Raw genomic sequence first — 20,406 nt, 5'->3', positions numbered from 1 at the left:
CTCGCGTATAGTGTGATTAATTATGTGATAAGGGCAGAAAATAGATCAGAAGAAAGCAATAGCTTTGTGAGGTCATTAACCGTGTAAGTGTGTCCTTCGCATGGCCCTCACCTCTGAAGTTCTTCAGCTGCCACAGATTTGTGTCCTCAGGGACTCCACTGATACCAGGGTAAGATGGGGCCCTACCTATCTCTGAGATCTAAACTTTTGGACTTGGTGTTGTAACTCCTGATAAGCACACTGTATCTTGCCTTTCTTTTTCAGGTTGAGGTGGTTTTAGAGTAGGGCTGTTTACATCCAGCACTACCAAACACATACTTGAGGGCCAAAGCAGACAGAAGGTGGGGACAGGCAGGCAGAAATGAATGCGAGTTGCAATCATCACAGTGATGTCATCGTACTGATTGTAAAGATTACAAAGATAAGCAGATTTGTTACTTTTCTCAGAAGGTATTTCAGTCACTAAGGAGTCTGGCTTGACACATTCAGTTTCCTGGAGGTAGAGTCTCACCTGACCGTAGATCCACCCTGGTCAAACATCTGTCTTCTCTTATAGTTGTAGTTGTTTTAGAAATGTCCTCTTTTTAAGCCATCATGAAAGCATCTTTCCTTTCATGTCCAGAATCCAGCCCTGCCCTGTACAAGCAGAATCCCATTCTGCAGAGCCACAAAGGAAGTTTTATTATGAGTTTACATAATTTGAAATACTGAAGAAATATTAAAGGGGCCTAAAATTGGCAATGGGGAAAACTCTGCAATGTTACAAATCAGCCTTTCAGGACACAGTGATTTATCCCCATCATATGACCTTACAGGGCCAGTAAGCAATGCACAGCTCTATCCATTTTTGTGATCTTTTTGGACAAGATAATGAGTTACCTAAGAAATAAAATACCATCTTCAACCAGGCAGAGGTATTTTGGACCAGCTTTGACACAAACTTGAGATTCTCTGTAAACTCTGATCTTCAAGCAGAATTTGTATTGTATAAAAACAGGTACAACTGCTCAGTGAGGAAATGAAGTTTAACTGAAGTTTAACTGGCTTAAGGTATTCAAGCTGTCCTTTTCAGACCTGGAAATCAAAATCCAGCCATCAACCAGCAAGCTTTCAAGGGCAAGGGGAATATCTTTGTCTTCCTAAAGCAATTGCTGCATGCACTGAAGCATGAGGTGGTCTTATTGGGCTATTCAGTTCTTATTAAGATCCAGTAATTACACCCAAATCCACTGTTTTCCTCTGAAGGAGTTGACTGAGCAATTTCACTAAAGCTTACTTCTACCTACCAAGCTCACGGGGTAATTTTAATCAAGTTCTCCATGCCAAATTATTTTGCAGATTGTTTCTGCTTGAAAGGTGTCATCAAGTCCATCTGTGCCACACCACCTGGGAGTTACCCACAGCTTTAATTCTGGGAAGATAGGAGGGAGTATAGGATTTCTAGGGGAAGCGAGGATTGTGCTGCTTTGCAGCCATGTGTTCTGGAGCAAACAGAGCTGGGGCTGGAGTAGCCACACCTTACAATGTGTTCTGGAAGCACCAGTGCTAGAGTAAATAAACACCATCCGGTAAGTCTTGGTGAGAGAGATGGAAGCAGAAGGCCTAAGAAAGGTACATTCTTCTCTTCTTGCAGGGGATTTGCAAGGGGCTCAGGATTCTGAGACACCTTTCTGGGTCACCTTCACCTGTTTTCCCCAAAATAATTCCCCTCTTTAAGCACTCTACCACTGCACCAGCCTATATCAGTGACTGGGGTCTGTGAGAGCCCACTGTCCAGTGGCCCCACATCAACTGCTTCACAGCTGACAGAGAGCACCTTCTCCTCCTCAGAAATTCAAACTGAATAGTCGTGAAGGAACACGAGGGTCTGTCCACACGAGGAGTTACTGTAGAACAGGACCACGCCATAAGCATTCACTGTTCCTTGCCGTGTGTTAGCTCACAAACCCGAGACAAGCCTCAAGGCGCAGTCCCCTCAGATCAGCTCGATGTGCGTGCGCTGGCAAAGCATCATGGATGCTTAGGCAACTCTTATCAGATCTCTGTTTATAAATACAAGATTTTGAATTTGGCTTGAGTGCTTAAGCTCACTAGCAGGCAGGCTCCCCACCACCACCAAACAAAAGCACAATAACAACGACCACGAACAATCGCTGTTTCACCTCTCCCACATTAGCTATTAATAATGTTAATTTACTTCCTTTGAGAGATACCATATGTTCCCCTTCCTGATCCCTCTACAGGCATAAGAAAAAACTAAGGAAATTAGAGAGACTCCATAACACTGATGGCAACATCCAATGTCTTATCAGGCTTCCTGTTGTTGGGAGTATTGTTTTCCTTTAAAGATTAATATTTACAATGGTTACTTAGTTATCTTAGTTCATTCGGTGGCCATTAAAGATTCCAGCCCTGAATGCAATGAATGAACCTCCTTTTATTTGTCCTTGATGACTTATTTGTCTTGTGCCTCATCTGGCTGAAAATCAAGGAAAATAATAATTGGGTTGGGCTTTTACTGCCATTTCATATGAGGGCTCAAAGTGCGTATCTCTGTTTGTTTTAGAATGGGAGCCCTTACCCAATGTTTCTGCTGATGTATGCATATTTAAGAGTATATCTTTTGCGATTAGAAGCAAAGTTAAAATAGGTACTTTACACTATTTTTCTTAAGTTGTGTGTCTGGTTTTTGTGCTCTTTGGGAAGAAAATGAAGTTGTTGCGCATGCCGTCCACGAGCACAGCAGTAGCCTGGTGGGTTCACTGGAGCAGTCTTGAGTGGAACAGAGGCAGCTCCATGTGCCTGGCTGCTGTGCATGGACTGAGGTATCATAGAATTACTGAAGGGCTTAGGTTGGAAGGAATATTAAAGATCATGGAGCTCCAACCCCGTGCCCTGGGCTGGCTGCCCCCCACCAGCTCAGGCTGCCCAGGGCCCCCATCCAACCTGACCTTGGGCGCCTCCAGGGATGGGGCAAAAGAAGTAACAATCCCATCCAGTCTGGCTCTAGTTATCTCCTCTGCATAAGCATGAGAGGTCATTCTTTGCAAGAGGAAAAGACACAGACATTTTTCTTTTTTCTTTTTTAATAAAAGTCCAAGCACAGATCAGTGAGTGGTCCCTCAGTGTGATCATGGTCTCAATCTGGCCACCTGCTCACAGAGCTTCAGAAGTATTTCTAGGCCTCTTCTAGGCATCAGGGATTTTGAGGTCACCTTGAGCTGTCCTGGTCCCTGTTAATGAGGAGCACAAAAATATCCTCATATTCACAGGGGTCTTGGACCCAGCCCCGAAGAACAACGGCAGTGGCAACCATGGCCCACATTACAAATCATTGCATTGGCGATGTAAGCTACGTGCAGCACTGCAGCAGGGATGCACTGTGGGCGCATGAGCTGCTTTCAATCTGCCCTGTTTTCCTCTTGTGTGTGGATTAAAGATGCACCTTGCCTCCCCTGGAAGCTGAAGCCCCCATCAGCTCATTATCACCTTCCCTTAGAATAACTTCATTTCTATCTGTGTGCCCAGGATCTCCCACAAGTGTACTTCTGCTGTTAACCCCCATACTTGTCTCCCCCCATGCAATATTTCTTCACTGTTTTCTCAGCTCAGATCTTCTGACCACAAAGTCCAACATCGTGCCCAGCTCTGGCTGCAGCCCACAGGAGCACAGGGCAATGTGTGCAGTGACATGATGCTCGTTTTGCAGAGCATCTGCATACTCTACGTGTGAACCATCAGTCCCTCACCAGCAAACCCATTCTCAGACACATCTGGCTCCTAGAGAAGGGACAATTTATAACTGTGACATTTCCAAGGTTTCTCTCTTTTTCGCTCCTCCTCCCAAATGGTTAAAAAAAAAAAAAAAAGAAAAAGAAAAAAAAAAAAAAAAAAGAAAGAAAGAAAATGGGCCAGACCATCTGAGCTTTAATGGGGGGGGGCATGTTTCTGCTTTCTTTGCAGACTGCTGTCTCATCCTGAAGCTGCACATTTGATGTGCTTTTATAATGAATTCATTTGCGCCCTGACAGATGTTTCTGATATGATAAGGAACGTGGCCCAGGGGCCAGTGGCGCTGTGGAGCCACTCTTGTTCCTCACCTGCATTGCAAATGAGCTATAGCTTTCTTATCAGTTCAAAAACACGAGCAACTGCACATATAAATAATATGCCACTGACTGCCAGCTGTTTGTGCCAATGACATTCTTCATAAAAGAACAGATTCCCCCCCATCATCTGTTCTCTTCCCTCTCGCAGAAAATCAGGAGTTCTTTTGCAAGTGCAGCAGAAGAGAATTTTCTCTTTAAGCTTCAGACAGAGCAGTGAAAATGTCACTTTAAAGTAATTATGTATTAGCAAAAATTTACTTCCATATTTGACACAGGTAATAGTTGATATTTTCTTGGGGGGGAGGGGGGGGCAAACTCAGCGTCCTATTTCTGCATATCTCTGCAGGCAAGTGTCGGTGCTGCCTTCTGTTTCATAGGGATTTCTTTTTAAAGAGTTCAGTGTCTTTCAGTGATTTCAGGGTTTCCATTCTGAATGCTCTGGATTAATGTTACCCTGCTTAAAAACAGCCCCTTCTCTCCTTTCCTCTTTTTCCCCTTTTTCCTTTGTTTTAAATGTGAGGGAGTCACTTTTGTCTTAAAGTTTCTAAAAGACTGGCTTTTTAGCTCCCTTCTATTCAAAGTGAAGTTACAAACACTCTTAGAATCTCAGACACGGAACCTTTATTATTATATTATTACCAAATATTGCAATCAACAGAACTTACAAATACTGCAAGGTAAAATTGTTCTGGTAATTGGGTTTTGTTCATGTAAAACTGAAAAGCACTTTTCAGCATTTTGCCAGCTACAGGCAGAGATGTATTTCTGTTGTAAATGACCTTCTGGGAGAGCCTGGCTGCAGGGACATGATTCATTGGCAGCCTGCTGGTGACAGGCATGTTCCCATTGTTCTAAAACTCTGGTTTCACATTTCTCCTGTTAGATAAGCTGCAACCATTAACTACACAGGGAGCTACAAACAAAGTGTGATGTAAGAATTCAGCTTATTATCTGATGGGCAGCGTGGAGCTGCTCTTCCAGGTTAAGGATTTGAGCAGATTTTTTCACTAAACCGTGGCTTTTCTTACAGTACAGAAAGCAGTGTCCTCCCAAAAGATGAAATACACTTTTGGAAGCTGCGGTGTATTTATATATATAGTATGAGCTATAAATAGTCTGGGACTCATTCTGCACAGTACCATGTGCACAAGTATTAAGGACTGATTCCAAACTATGGCTGCACTGAGATAGACCACTTAAACACTGTGGCTTTTGGATTTAACTCAGTGAGTCGAGATTTCACATCAAGATCAGAATCTGGTCAGGGGTTTGAATGTGTTTTGAGGAACAAAGGAGTTCGGTGGCCTTAGCTTAATCCTAGTTTTAGTTGGAGATTACATATATATTTCAGGAGCTGTTATTTGGGCCTAATACAAAGGCAAAGGGATTCATTCCTAAATGAGGAACAGGTGACTATCATGCGAGATGAAAAATAGTTCAATCTCCTCCCACAGTTCAGCTACTGTAAATGGATGTATGTAAGGATTTGGAAATGGTTGCCGTTCAGATCCTTCTGGGGCTAAGATGACTTTCAGCAATGAAACGATTTATGATGATGTTGATATTCACACAGGCTATTCATCTGACCACAGTGGCTGATGGGATTCTGTTTCCTTGGCCATAAGCTGGTTATAGGTGCTGGAAATAGGTCCTCTGGTGACAGTGTTATCTTCCCTGCTGCAAAGGCATGAGGGTGAAGGGGGGAGAATAAAAGTACCTGTTTATAATGGGTTATCGACTGTGTGTTATCTCTTCTACTGTAAAATCTTAGTGGGACAAAGCTTGGTAGTGCTACTAAGGGCATGTGAGGCAGGGCCAATGCCAGAGTATTAACCTTACTTAGCAAATTGGTGATAAACATAATAGGTCTCTTGTTTCTGCAAGGAATTTTACAGCAGCTCCCGGTCATGCATTAGAACTGACTGCCCTCCTTTGCAGCCTCACATTTTAACAGTGAGAAGGGCTGTTTGCACCACTCATTCGTGCTTTTTACCTTCAGTGCAGTTTTGAAGCCTAATTCTGGGTGTCCATGTTGATTGCAAGACTTATAGTCAAGACAAGGGGCTGCAGGATTTGGCAGAGTAACTCATTCACATCAGTGTCTTCACTGTGGCTTTTGCAGTATTTTCTTGAGGTCTGTGATGGTCTTGGATGTGCCTGAAATGAGGGCAATATTGGTGGTAGGTGAACGGTTGGTTGGATCAGATGACCTTAGAGGTCTTTTCCAACCTTAGTGAATCTATGCTTTGAGATGATCTCTTCTGTAAGACTCACACTCCTTTTAAAAGGAACAGATCAGCCCTCCCAGTCACCTTTAAAGATTTAAAGAGTCACCTGAGCAGGCAGTTTATTTAACAAACCTCTTAGTCACTCTTGGGGCAAGACTTGATCCCTATTTGTGGTTAATCCGCTGTCCTGACAGCTTTCCCAGTCTGTAGAAAGGGGGCAGGAGAGGCACAAGCAACTCGTTCTGTAGTTTCCTTTGGGGAACACTGCTAACGGGTCACACTGAAACGCCCTGTGGTTGGGCCCATCGTTGGCTGTGGGGGTCAGAGCACATCTCAGAGCTGCTGCAAGGTACTCTGATTCACGCCAGACAGAACAAAGGGACATGAAAGGGTTCAAAAGCTGCTTTGTGCTCTTTGTCTCTCTAAAACTGTCCTATCCTCTTTTATTTTCCCCTCATATTTCTCAAAGCAGTAGTTCAATAGTAAACCCAGCACTCCCTTCCACTTCTGCACCCTAACCTTGTGAATATCTTTTCTTGTTCTAATCCACAGAATATTTACTCTGGCCATTCTTGTTGTTTGCAGTAGCCTTCAAGTTCAAGCTCACAGGTGAGCACCTTTCACCCTTAGCAGCAGCTCTGGTGCTGGCTGTGGAAACATCCCCCCTATCTTCAGTTTGGGCCAGGCAGAGAAGGGACCCTCATTGACAGGCACAGCTCTATTTATCTGTCCAAGTCTGAGCACTTTCCCAGAGAATTTGTGAAATGCTGAATGATCAATGGCATGAGCGTGTGACTACAAGTCACTGGATAGCAAGCTGTTTAAAAAAGCATCCACTAAAGAAGAAAGCCTGAAAGGCTGTCTGGTGATAACACTCAGTTTAGAGAAGTGCCTTTCTTGTGAGTGAGCATTGAGTCATAAGGCAGTGTCACAGCTTTCCTCAAGGTTCCTCTTTTGTTTGTAACCAATGTGGGTAATGCTTCGCTGAAAGTAAACATGTTCAGATGCAGCATCAAATACCCATGGCCTATGGTCTCTTTTTCTGGGCTGCTTGACCCCAGCATCCCTGGGCTGCCCTGCTGAATCATCCTCCTGAGCACTTCTAGTTTCAGGTTCCCCTGGTTTGTCAATCATTGCTTTAAAGCACATGAAATGAAAGTTTTCACAGTTCAGCACAGCAGTTTGCAGGGCTGTCATTTCCTAGATGCGGATAAAACATTTCAGTCTTTGGGATTGAAGATTGTCTTGGATTTGATCAGTTACCATCATGAGATACAGTTAAGCTTATTTTGAGAATTGGTGGAGTAAGACTCTCTCTCATGTAGAAGTCTGGTGGCACTTGTTTTCTATGTGCCTCTGTTTCCAGCTGGGCTGGCTTAGGCAGTAACGTGCTTCTGAATGCCAAGAAATAACAAACTGTCACGAATGATTCCTTTTCCATCCTTCTTATCATTTCAAGGCGTTTCAGTGACAACAGGGATTTATCAGTGTTCACTAACCAGATCCTATTTTGTCTAGATCCTTCTTTATTTAGTGCTTATGAGATCATATAGAGGAGCCTCCTTGAACTTTGTCAGCCATTTTTATTTGGAATTGCAGCTTTTCAGCAAATTCCCTTTGATACTTGGCCACATTCTCTCACCAGCTGTTTTTCCCCCAACCGTTATATGGTTAATGAGCACAGATTCAGAACTGAAATGAGTAAAAGGAGCACAGATGGTTATCTAGCTTGTATTCAGTTGAACAGAATGTGTCCCTTAGTGTCACTCCATGCACAGTTCTTGGCAGTGGGAACTTTACCAAGAAATGCCAGCTCAGCTCTCATTCCTCTGGGAGAGCAGGCAGAGGAGCCTGTGGAGTTTGCTTTAGACTTTCTCCCTTGCTTTGCTGTTGCTATGTGATTGCATGCAAGGTTTATTCGGCTTTTCTGCTAACAGAAAATCCTAAATATATTTGACATGGAATCTACCAACTTCTAACTACTCTGAGTGCTGTTTGGTTTCTTTGGATTCACAGGAGCATTAGCCAAATTGTTTTGACATCTTCAAGAGAATTTCTGCTCTAAGCTAGGGGAGACTTATTCCTAAGAGTACACTTCTTCCTTTCCACAGCACAGTGTTCACAAAGGTAGATGTTTTCTGTCTATGAGGTAGGATTAATACCTGCAGATTCAGGATCTGTCTGATGCTCCATCCTCCCTGTGAGAAAAATTATTGAACCAAATCTGAATGTATTTAATTAAAATAATAGTTAGCCACAACCAGACCAAACTCCGCAGAAACTTGAGATCACCTGCCTGAAACCCCCGGCTGAAACTGAATGAGTCTGGCAGTGATTTCCCAGACTCTACGGCTGCTCTGTAGCAGAAATCACACCATCTTCTTGAGTCTGACCCCTTTGACATCTCCACTGGTTTTCCATTTTTTAACAGCACAGAAGAAGGCGAACCTGACCTTGGTGAACTCTTGTAAACAGAGAGTCAACAGAACAGGAAAAAAGAGAAAATCAGCCCCAATTCAGCAGGAATCAGCAACCCTTCTGAATGTGATGTATGCTAACAGAGGGGTGATGATCTCATGCAAATCACTGCAGGCTCCAACAGGAACTTCTCCATGCTGCTGTTGTGCTCTGGCTCTCAACAAGTTTCATTCTAACAAAGAATGACTTGGTTTTCCTCATTTGTTGACTTACACTATTAGGCTGTGGGGCTTTGCCCTCATATTTGAGGGAAAGAGAAGCCCTGATGTTGGCTTCAGTGGTTTCCTTTCATGCTGAAACATTTTCAGCCTAATATCTTTTATTGGCAGCAACCGAAGTCAGATGCTTAAACCTCATATGGAGACTGAATATTTGCAGAGAGGGGTTGTACCCAACTGCCTCATGTACTTGCACATGTCTGAATGGCAGTAAGCCACAAACCCCAAATGTTTTTCTCTCTCTGTCTTCTGGTCTTCAGTAATTTAATCCCTGTACTGCATGGATGGTGGTAGGTCCTTTCAGAAGCTCATATTATCTGGTCCCCCGTGAGCTTGAGATTTCTCTTCTGTGTCTTCCCGAGCCAGGTATGAAGGCTGGCTGCTCCCAGGTGCTGCCGGCACTGCTCAGCTTCCACTTCACATTCCCCAGATTCCACCCTGGTGTGTCTAGGCAGATATTTCTTGGCTGCTTAAATTGAAAAACAATAACATTCAAATGCACTGGGGTCAAACAGAAAGCCAAGCAACTGCTTTAGGCTTAGACTAAGATTACCAAGAAGGAGAGATTCTGTGAATAGTAAAGCTAAAAGGGCCGGCCTTGAATGCAGCAATGAGGGAGCAGAAGCAGCCTTACAGAGAGACAAATAGTCTGAGGGTGGATATGACGTGAAAACATTTGAAACAACCAGGTGAAGCAATTTCCTATAGTTTAGGAGATAGGAGAGCAGGACTGGCTGTAGCACATCCAGACTGCAAAAGTTCTGAAAGTTTTGTATTTGTGGTAGTGTTTTTACGATCCTTGCCTACTTCGCTATTGTTTTATCTCACCCTTTTACCAGTGAGTGTAAATGACAAGCAGAGCTGGAAATCACAATATTAAATTCTTCACTAACCACAAAGTCTCTGTGACTATAAAGAGAAAGGCAAAGTGATGTGAAGGAAAGAGGCCATTAGAGTTCATCTAATGACACGCATGTGTGGGGCAGTCAGGATGCTCAGTGTAGTAGATGAAACCATGTTACTGTATAAGGAAAGGTTTGGGTACAGTGACTGTTATATCTGAATGATCACGACATGCAAGTACAGAAGACGATGATCTTTCCAGAGTTTGCAGAGAAGCAAATCCTTGCTTTATCTAAGCACAGCTGAACTTTGCAGACAAGCACGTTAATGCCACACCAGGTCAGCAGGGCTATAATTGTCACCAACCAGAACAGTCAAAAGTTGCAGAGTTCACTCTCTGCTGGGTGAGTGACACCCAGAAATTCCTTCTAGACTTAAAAACAAGCAAAGAGACAAGTTTGAACCTGAACTTTGGTGTAATCCTGCCATTCAGCAGCATAAACAAACATGGCACCGATAGGAAAATTATTCTTGAGGAGTCAGTTTTGTCTGATCCAGATAAGAAGTTCCCAAAATGAGGGTCGCGCCCCCGAGGAGTGCTGGAGGAAGAGAGATCACAAGCCCGGAAAGGAGGTTTCAGGCTGAAAATCTTGGAAACTGCTGATCTAGACAAATTAATGGTCGTGCCAAGGGGGACCCCATAGAATGTCTCTTTTTCATTCTCCTGCCTTGCAAGCAATAACTGGAGGGAGTTTAAAAGCTGGCAAGGCTGGTCTGTTTGTAACATGCTGATGTATTTCTAAAAGCAGGTCTCTGGAAATGAGACTGAGGTTAGGGAGATGAGAGCAAGGCAGGCTCTTGAGGGAAGGATGTAGGATAAAGAGAAGGGGAGGAGAGGCAGGACTGTGGGAAACGGGATCTGCAAAGGAAAAATAGGATTGAGTGGAAGAAATGGAGAGTTGTTAGGGTTGTAAGACAGCTTTGTAGTCTAACATGGATGGTGCTGTAGGTGTCCTTGTTCATTGCAGTGGAGTTGGACCAGATGGCTTTAAAGGTCCCTTCCAACTTAAATGATTCTGTGAATCACACAGTGAGCATCAGGCTGCTGTCACACATCCTGTGCCGAGGTCCCCATAGGCCGGGTCTCCTTGAAGCTGAGGTTTGTGGGAACCTGTTGAACCCTCCCCTGGGCACTGCAGAAAATAAACAGAGCACCTGCAAGTCATGTAGGCTTTTATAATACCAAATTAGTGTAAGGATAAGAGGAGTGCTGGCACCATGAAAAGGGTATTTTGAGCAATGTCTACAGCACCCTATTTGCTACCCAAGGGCATGGAGGATGAAAGCAATAGATTCAGGGCAATTAGGAGGGAGTATAGCAATCATGCAAGTTCAAGTCAGGGACGGGAACTAGGCCTGGAGGTTAGTAAGCCAACACAGGTCATCATCACAAAGCAAACATCAGGACTGTGTGGTGCAATACCTAGCTGAGGCTACGTGCTAGAAACAATGCAGAGCTAAAGTCAATAACATTGTGTAGTATTTATTTAGTAGCATTATGTTGAGAGGTATTCATGGTCTGGGAAATCTTTGCAGGGGTTGCCTGAGTGCTGTGTTTCAGTCTCTAAGATGGAGCTGGCCAGGCCTGCTCCTGTTTGGAGCCAAGCAGTGCTGCAGGGATGAGGCAGCAGGGCAAGGCGGGGACAAGTTGCCCCACTGCCTCAGTTACTGCTGCAGGAACTAGAGTGCACCAGAACCATAGGTGCTAGAGGGAGAGAATGCCCAGAGGAGGTGTTGTGCTGAAGACCCTGAGAGCAAGGGAAGGCAAGCTGTCCTGAGCCTTAATCATGCTGTTGGGGTAGATTCTTGAGCAAGGCAGCTCTCTTCTGCTGCTTGTTTTTAGATGGAAAAAAACCACCTTTGTGAGTCTTTTTGTGATTAAACGAACATATGCCAAGACTGAACCTGTTTTGAATCTTGTACAGCTTTGAATAGCAACAGATTGGTCACGCATGTGATGCCTAATCTTCAGGCCTCCGTGTCAAGAACCATGGACACTTTGCTCTCGAAAGAACCTGATTTTGCAGGATGCTCCAGACTGAATTTGTTGGTAAGGCTTGTTTAAGACTTCTGTGTGTTTATCTCTCAAGTGTGGGAATAGTTTTAGTGAAACCACAGCAATCATTGACATATAAAGTTACAGACATGCTTCAGACAAGACCAGATTGGTGCAGAACCAGCCCTTATCTCCTTTTCTGGTGATCCAGTCAGGACCAGTCCCTACAAGTTTCTCTTCAGAGTTTAAACTAAGCCTTTGGTTTGAGAATTCTGAGGTTTTATTTTCATAATTACCTTTAGTTTTGGAGCTACCCTTGAGGCTATTTGGAATCCATTGAAATATGCTGAATTCTAAATCAGAGGCTTCCGTATTTTGTGTCAAAGACACAAGTATGAGGTTTATGATACATTTTGTTTGATGCTGTGCTCAGAATCTATCATTCCAGCTGGGGTGATTTTTTTTTTCACATCAAAGCATATGACTTTGGTTTCCCAAATATTTCCTCAAGTACCTTTTCCCATTTTCAGAATAACTTATGGGGGCAAAAAGTATAGATATCATCACAGTGCTCAAAATTGTCAGAGTTTTAACGTGTGACTAGTGACCATAGTCACTAGTAAAGAAAAGGTCTGGGTTCATGTTATAGGACATTCATGTTCAGTGTATGCCTTGACTCCAGTGCTTGCTGCCTTTAGTACATTAGTAATCCAGTCCTATAGCTGGCCCAGTTCATCTCTGTATGTACATTTAAGCACCAATGTCTTACATGTAGTGAGATTGTTTTCATGATGCTATCCATAACCATCCTTTTTGCAAGGGAAATTCTCAAGAGAATGGTTCTTATGTGCAGTCTAAATATTCTTCATTCTTCCTATTCCTGCTGATTATAGAGCTCATTTCTGTGATACCACCCTTAAATTGTTTGCAGGTTCATGTGCCAATTGTTGAAGCATAACATAAGGGCTCGTTTAGACCCCAATGGAGCTCCTGTGTTCTGAAGGAAACTTTTCCTTGACAAAATATGTTTTCAGCCTATCCAAAATCTTTAAGTCTCCAGAAAAAGTCCTTTATGTGAAATTTAATGCTCCCACTTGAAAGCCAGGCATGATAAAAATACCAGAATACAAGACATGGGGAAAAAGAAACAAGAAAACAAATGAGGATTTTCTTGCTACAGGCTACTGGGGAGCATGGCTGTAGAAACAGATGAATTCACTTAATGAAGCAACTTCAGAGTATAAGTTTTCTATCTGTAGACAAAAGCCAGTTTTTATATTTCAGTGGTAACAGAGTGTTTTCTAAGAAGCTGTGACCTTTAATATCATTATGTATGAATTTGTGTATCTGAATGTGACATACAAATTTGTTAACAAAGCAAATAACTTAAGGCCTTCCAAGTTGGCCAGCTGATGCAAATGTCTGAGTCATCTTAGCCCAAAAGGATATTCTGAATTATTACAGTATTTTGGGATGCAGAGGGAATATCGGATATTTAATCTGACTAATAACATCAAGTGCCTTCTGTTAAGTTTCCTAACGTATATCCTAGAGACAGCCAGATGCACACATACATCTGGAAATGAATGGCACTGAAACAAAGTGGGACTTACTCAAATTTATCAGAGAAGGGAAGGAAGTCAGCTAACTACAGCAACTGATCTGTAGCAAAATAAGGCTTCAACAAGTATTCAAGCTTCAGTTAGTTTGCATCATCTTAACATCTCTCTTCTTCCTTGCTTTTCCCTAACGTTGCCTTTTCCTAGTTCATACATACACTGCTATGTCCAGATTTCTGTATGGAACTGGGCAGATTCCTGGCAGACCCAAATAAGGACAGTAAAGTTAGCACAGAGACCATCTGTGGAATGGTCCGGGTGGTGTCTAATGTGCTGTAGTTTCTGCTAAATTCTTATTCCCTTATTTCTAATCCTATATAATAGTGATAACTAAGTCCTGCTGGCTGTTTCTGAGAGGTATTCTGGAACATGGCCTTTGATAACAGTGAATTGAAAAATGGCAGGAGAGTGCCTTCCGGTCCTGCATTTGTTCAAAGAGTGCTTTAACAATGCACAGTATTTCTCAATGCTGCATAATACCTATTTCTGAATTCCAGCTGCAGCTCAGGCTTTCTTCTTGGTCCTGCTGGAGTTGCTGGCATTGTTTCATCTGATAGGAGGGGGCGTATGTTCAAAGAAGAAAAAACACACAAAAATGTGTTTAAAGCATTTCCACCCGATTTCAAGATCTTGCAGAGTGTCTGTAGCATAGACAGCTACAATATTAATAGCACTTTACTAACAATGTACCAGAGCCCTGTAGCTCTCATATCATAAATGAATTGTAAATACCACTCTCAGCACAATTAATTAACAGGATGTATCTTACATTCTCTCTATAAAGACTGAGTCAGTTCCCCCATGCTCTCAGCATGCTGAAATTCTCAGAGAAACTGCAACTGAGTGCAGTTGTTATTACTGGATCGAAGTGTTTTTTGTTGATAATGATGTCATCATAAATGATAAGATGTATGCTATTTCATACCTTGGTGCCAGCACATCCAAGCTTTACACAGGCAGGCTGTGGCTCAGTAGTGCAGTTTTTAACATAGGTTAGTTAGGGGGATCATTTACAGGAGCATCAATTTCTGTAGGGCAAAAATATTTTACTGAGAAGCACCTCACTTTTGGTTTCCAGAAATCAGAAAGTGAAAATTCTTACATATGTTTACAAGAATTGGAAGCAGAACTTCAGGATGTCACATGATTTCCAGTTACACCCCAAATATGGGCAGCTAGATCATGAAAGCAATAAAAAAAAACCACTTGCTGTTACAAGTCTGAAGCTGACTCGTATTATCTCTGTGTAGCCATGTTCCCATGTGTATGGCATTAGGTTCTTCCCCCTGTGTTCCAAGAAATAATACCACTAGGTAGTTCGGGGAAGTCGGTGTCTGAAACTGAATGTGCAGTGGCTGATACAGGGAGGAGTTTTCTTTGGAAGCTCAGAAGGACGGTATCCAGGAGAGAGAAAAGCACAACCCCTTGCATACCTGACTCTCAATAGCTGAGTAAATAACTCCCAGGTAAATAACCTTGTACTCTGGGGAAGAACTTTGAGGCATGTAACTTAGTGGGCATAGTGGTGATGAGTTGGTTGGACTATATAATCTTAGTAGTCTTTTCAAACCTTAATGATTCTATGATTTAATTTTATCTGAATAAGAAAAGTAGAACCCAAGAAAGGAAAGATCTATTGTTAGCTAATGTCACAGATGTGCATTTTCTACCAGCTTTTCCTAAATGACTATGAACCCTGCTTCTTCCATCTCCTGTAGAGAATGGTACAGTTCAGAAAGGGGTCTTGAAGTCATGTGTTTATGACAGTGCCACTGGATATATGATGCAAACACATACTTTCTGTTGTTGACGTTAACTTTGCATCCATCTGTTGAGTCGTTCACCTCCAATATACCAAGTTAACTCCCTAGATTTAGTGTACTCCTGGTGCTTCATCTGACCCTTCCAAGGCAGCTCTGAGTCAGATCTTTCTTTCCCCTCCTTATTTCTCGAATGTGTCTGCTCTCTTTCTATCCGGACACCCACAAATGCAGCATGGAGAAAATGTCTGCGTACCTCAGGGTAACTTATCTGACTCCCTGGGCTATGGCAGTTGTGACAATGTGTGATGAGGCCTTTCTGTTCCTATAATTAAGATATTTACATGGTTGAGCTCCTCCTTTCAAAACACACCTCTGTGATGACTACCAGAACCACTCCTTCAGAGGTCTGCAAGCAGTTACCCAGGTAATGAAGAAGGGCAGGGGGAAGGAGGAGGAAGATTAGCCACAGATAATAGAAAAAATATGTCAGTGACCCTGTGACTATTCAGGGTGTTCATCTTTGATAATGTGAGCAGTGCATTTCCTTAGAGCACCAGGAAAATGCTGGCAGGTGTGAGCTAATCAAACACTGACCATGTTTGTGATATTATTTTGCTGCTTTCTTCATTAAAACATCCATTGTCAACTGGCCATAATCAGAAGTGCTGCCACGATGATTTTCTTCCACATATATTCTAATTATGAATTGGATTTGGAGGTGGTCTTAACATAAGTTATGCTATATAATCTAACATGTAGTGTACATATTTTATAATATAAAATACAAGGGTAATGCTGACCAGGAAGTGGAGATGCTACAAAGCTCTTTGCAGTGTATAGGAGTGCAGCTCACAGACATCTTTTGAAGATCACTACAGTGGCAGTGGCCAAGATTTACTTTCCTGCCAGTAGAGACACTCCTCTGCTGTGACCTAATCTCACATTTTATATTAGCTCCTTTATTCTTTCAAGAAAGAAAAATAAAATATCCTATAGGAATCAATACATCTTGAGTCTGTAACGCTGAGTCTTCCATGATGGTTTCTAAGGTGTGTTGCTGCAGGACTTTCATGGTTATTGTAATAACTTTGTCAGCTTTAGGATTTGAATCTGCAGACTGAAATCCCTTACCCCAAAGAGGCGGCAAACCCTTCCAGAGGCACTCAGCAGTAGCAGCAAGATCAGTCCCTTCCTGCCTGATTCAGCACTGTTGATGCCAGTGTTTTACTCAGGATTTCACAAGGTTCCTAATCAGGCCCGAGGACTGTAGTCCTTTCTTTGCTCCCTCTCTTAATGCGCTTACACTTACGTAAGGTGTGTTAGAGGGGCTTCGTGCCATGCATGATGGGAGCTTTGACCCAAAGCACTAACAGCGTGAGTTTAGATTTGGCACAAGGAGGGAAAGTTATGAACAAAATGTGTCATGGTAGTGAGATCAAGGGTTGCTCTGGTTTGTTAGGTGAATATCCTGATGGCCACACTGATTAAATAGAGTGAGTCACAGCTGTAGGCTGGGAGGAAGGAGTGGGGTGGTTGAAGGATGTGGCTGTACAGAGACCTGGTGAACAGAGATTAGGAGGCCAGTGTGTGCCCAGAGAATAGCTCGTCCACTGGTGTCATTGTTTTAGGCATTTAAAACAGACTGGGTTAATCACTAACAAAGATGCCCAAGGGAACAATGTTGTATGGGTTATCTTCCTGAGAGTCTGATTGTTTTGGTTCTCTTTATTCTAGACAAAAGAGCTTATTTGTGATGTTTCATCTTTAGTCTGAATGTCTCTAATTTGGACATCCATTTAATTTGGAAGGTTTCCACCAGACACCATTGAGACTGCCTGATTAAAGTCATGACTTAGAACCAAATGTTTTTCTCGCTCCATGTTGCTGACCGCAGTTTGGTTATGAATTGTGAAAGAATGTTAAAATCCCAGTGTATTTTTCTCTGTGTGTTCTCTGTTTATTTATATTTTTAACATTTTGATTGGGCAATGAAAAATGCCAGTGATGCTAGTTGCATGTCTTTAGGTACAAATTTGCCTTTCAGCTATTGCATGGGAGTGATTATTTGCTTTTAGAAACTGACATCTGTGGATTTTTAGTTCATTTTTCTTAAGTCTTTGGAAAAAAAATATGGCATTGCATAAAAGCCAGCAGTATGAGAGGTAAAAGCAGGGCCAGTATGGGGACTGCAACATCTTTTCGTGTCTCTGACCTCCAGAGAGCAACAGCAACAAGCTGAACAGAGGCTGAAAGAAGCAGCATTATTGCTTCTCTTTCTCCTGAATTCCTTTCATCAGCCTGGTGACTGCATATGTCCTGATGACACATTTCTGGGTCACATGTCCCCAAAAGATGGGCTATATGGAGACACACAGCATGGAAAGTATTCCAACCAGAGACTAGTTATGTTGACAGGTTCCACGTGTGACGTACATTTCTATATTCCTCACATGGACTTTATTAATAGCACAAGGCTGAGACAGAGAGAGCCAGTTATTATTCTTTATGTAAATAAAACAACAGAAATAAATGCTCTCTTGTTCCTTATCGTATTAAACCTGCAAATAGCTTATTACCCTATAAGGCAGCTTAGGCTGGCACACGAGAGCACTGGAAAACACTGAGCAGGCGCCAGGATCTGCCCAGCCAAGCTGAGCAGGAGATGAGTGAAGGCACAGTCCGGAGCTGGGGGAAGAATAGGAGGGCCAGGTAATGACTGTAAAAGCCACCCTCAAGTATAACCAAGCTGAATGCTTGTTTTGTTTTTGGTCCAGTGGAAACGTTGCAGTGGAAGAGCTGGTTAGGTTTCTTCCTTGACAACATCAGAGATGTTGCTGCTTTTCCCAGTCAGCTGTCTCCCATTCATTGGGATCTGGGCTACCCTCTCTGCAGGACACTGCTCTGGTTGGGAGGTCAGAGACAGAACATTAAGTAAGCGTAAGCTGTTCTTACTCAGATACCTCTGAGGCTCATCAGTCACTTCCACTGAAGTAATAGTTCTTTCAGCTAGCAGTAGCAATAAACTGTTGCCCTGTGTGAGTTATGAATTAAATACATGGAGGTACAAAGCAGTGTTAGAGGCTGTGTATCCTGTCCTTTCTGTTAGTGTTTTTTTCCCCGACACTGAAAAAAAAAACCAAAAAAAAACCCACCAATCTGGGCAGGAAGGACTTTTATTAGTTGTGACCCTTCCATCCTGATCACAACCAGTTCCTTTTATCTTCATCAGCATGGAGAAGTATGGAAGGTTGCAGTCTGACAGAGGGTGAATGTATTGCTCATGTGATGAATATGAACTAAACCTGGAATTCCAAAATATTCCAGGCTATGGGCCTTGCTCTGAGCTCATCACTGATAACCATTAAAAGGGGGTGCATTTTTACAGGTTCACTCTAAGAAAGAAATACTTTTCATACATAACATTCAGAAAATTCCTCTGTGTTCTTAAGTTCAAGTGATGGAAATAAATGATAGAAATGGTGTTTAAGTGCTAAGCAGGATGTGGCAATAGAGTTATTTCATTTACATCTGCACTGTGAGCAAGGAATTCATCATAAATGTCCCAGGTCAATGTGGTTTTCCACCATGCTTATGAGGATGATTTACCTCCTGTGCAATCAAAATAAAGACACATTAGTGGCTAGGAATATTTACTAAGTCATCCAAGCTGACATGTTTTAGCTGTAAGGTAGAAATTGATTTTGAATTCTACTGATTTCCTCTCCTTTATGTCTCAGTTAAACACACCACAAAATAATTCCATGAAAATTTTCTACTGCTGTTACTTGTAATGGCTCAGAAATATCAGGATATCCTTGAGGTGGAGCAGTCTTCTCTAAAGCATTTTGCACAGCTGAATTAGTGCAGATATTTCTCTCCCTGTGCTTTCTCTAAGGGTTTTTTTCATGCCAGATGCTTCTAGGTATTGAGAATCAGAGCCAGAGGTCAACTGATGAGCTGCTGATGGCTCAGTCTGAATGTGATGTAATGCAATGGCTCACAAGAGCCCCCTTTCAAAGTAACTTCATCTTTCATATACGTTGTCCTGCAGACAACCCCTTTTACCAAGTGAAACCTGATAGCCTCATATGTCGATTCAGATTCAGGACTCTGCAAAGCCTCTGTGTCTGTCCGCATTGTCTGTTCGCAGCAGCTTTCCCTTTATCAGATCCCACATTTACATGCTGTAGGACCCTGTCCTGGTTTTGTCAGTATTCCATGTAATGCAGCAGGCTGCTGGGCACAAATAGCTGTGGAGAGGCAGCCAACAAGGCAGGGATGTACTACAGTATGTCAGGTAGTTAGATAGCCAGCTCTGGGATGCTGCTTTCATAAATGCTTCTGCTGAACTTCCTATAACAGCATGAGGCACTTCTCAGTTGCTGTGCATTCGGGGATTGCAAAGTCCTTCCTGTCTGTAACAAAGGGGAGAGATGTGTGGATTCTTGATCAAGTCAAAGCAGGGAAGAAACTGACCCATTGCATTCCTTCTAAATATATGTGGGCAAATGGAGGTTTAGTCAAGGCCATGTTTTGACTTAGCAACAAGGAAGTCACCTAGAAAACACTTAGGAAATAACCCAAGAAATTCCCCAAGTGCAGTAAAATAATAAAGTTCAAGTCTGAGCCTTCATCCTAGGAGTTGTCTGCAGGACCTCCACTCACTTGTATGGCACACACACAGCTGGATTAGTCACCGAGCGCTTTTGGGAATGAGTGAGTTCAGAAGTAGCCCTGTTGGTGAGTCTAGGCAGAGGAAAAGCAATTGCTCCCTGCTCCACTTTCTGCCTTGGCTGGGCTCTGTGTTGTTGCTGTTTCATGCGGTGCGTGATGTTACATGCAGAGCGGGTGAAGGCTGGGCGCGGTGCTGCCAGCGGTGCCGGGGCTGTGCCACAGCTTGTTGGGAGGATTGTTGCCATTCCTACCACTTCTCTCTCTGTGGTCTTTCTGATACAACTCAAGCATAATGGTTGCGTTATGTAATTCATTTAAGAAGGAAAACTTGCTCGTAAAATTTATGATCCCATTCTCCTTGAGACAACTCGAGAGATGAGACCAGACAACGAAGACAAAAGCAAATGGGTTGAGAATT

At 42.8% G+C, this 20,406-nt stretch overlaps 1 protein-coding gene and 1 long non-coding RNA gene across 15 annotated transcripts in view; one reads left to right on the top strand and one right to left on the bottom strand.

Moving 5' to 3' along the window:
• The first annotated feature begins 4,103 nt into the window (after positions 1-4,103).
• The window catches only part of SLC6A6 (solute carrier family 6 member 6), a 116,781-nt gene continuing 100,478 nt past the window's right edge, over positions 4,104-20,406 (top strand). For 12 of the 14 annotated variants that reach the window (XM_085516871.1, XM_085516866.1, XM_085516869.1 and 9 more), the window contains exon 1: positions 14,857-15,017. The gene's annotated coding sequence lies outside the window, so the exon portion shown is untranslated. Of the gene's footprint in view, positions 4,385-6,889; positions 6,947-8,768; positions 8,887-11,861; positions 11,987-14,856; positions 15,018-20,406 lie in introns of those variants that run through there. The other 2 variants (XM_085516858.1, XM_085516857.1) reach the window with 2 other exon arrangements.
• On the bottom strand, positions 9,935-14,699 carry LOC146758354 (uncharacterized). Its single transcript, XR_014934837.1, has 3 exons — positions 14,477-14,699; positions 14,032-14,101; positions 9,935-11,069 (listed from the first exon to the last, which is right to left on the bottom strand). It is a non-coding gene; the product is annotated as an uncharacterized LOC146758354 (long non-coding RNA).

Source organism: Coturnix japonica, chromosome 15 (genome assembly GCF_054131305.1).
Source record: "Coturnix japonica strain WE chromosome 15, WE-NBRP24, whole genome shotgun sequence".
Classification (NCBI taxonomy): domain Eukaryota; kingdom Metazoa; phylum Chordata; class Aves; order Galliformes; family Phasianidae; genus Coturnix; species Coturnix japonica.
The sequence above is the reverse complement of the archived record's forward strand: the minus strand, read 5'-3'. Positions and strand labels throughout refer to the sequence as shown.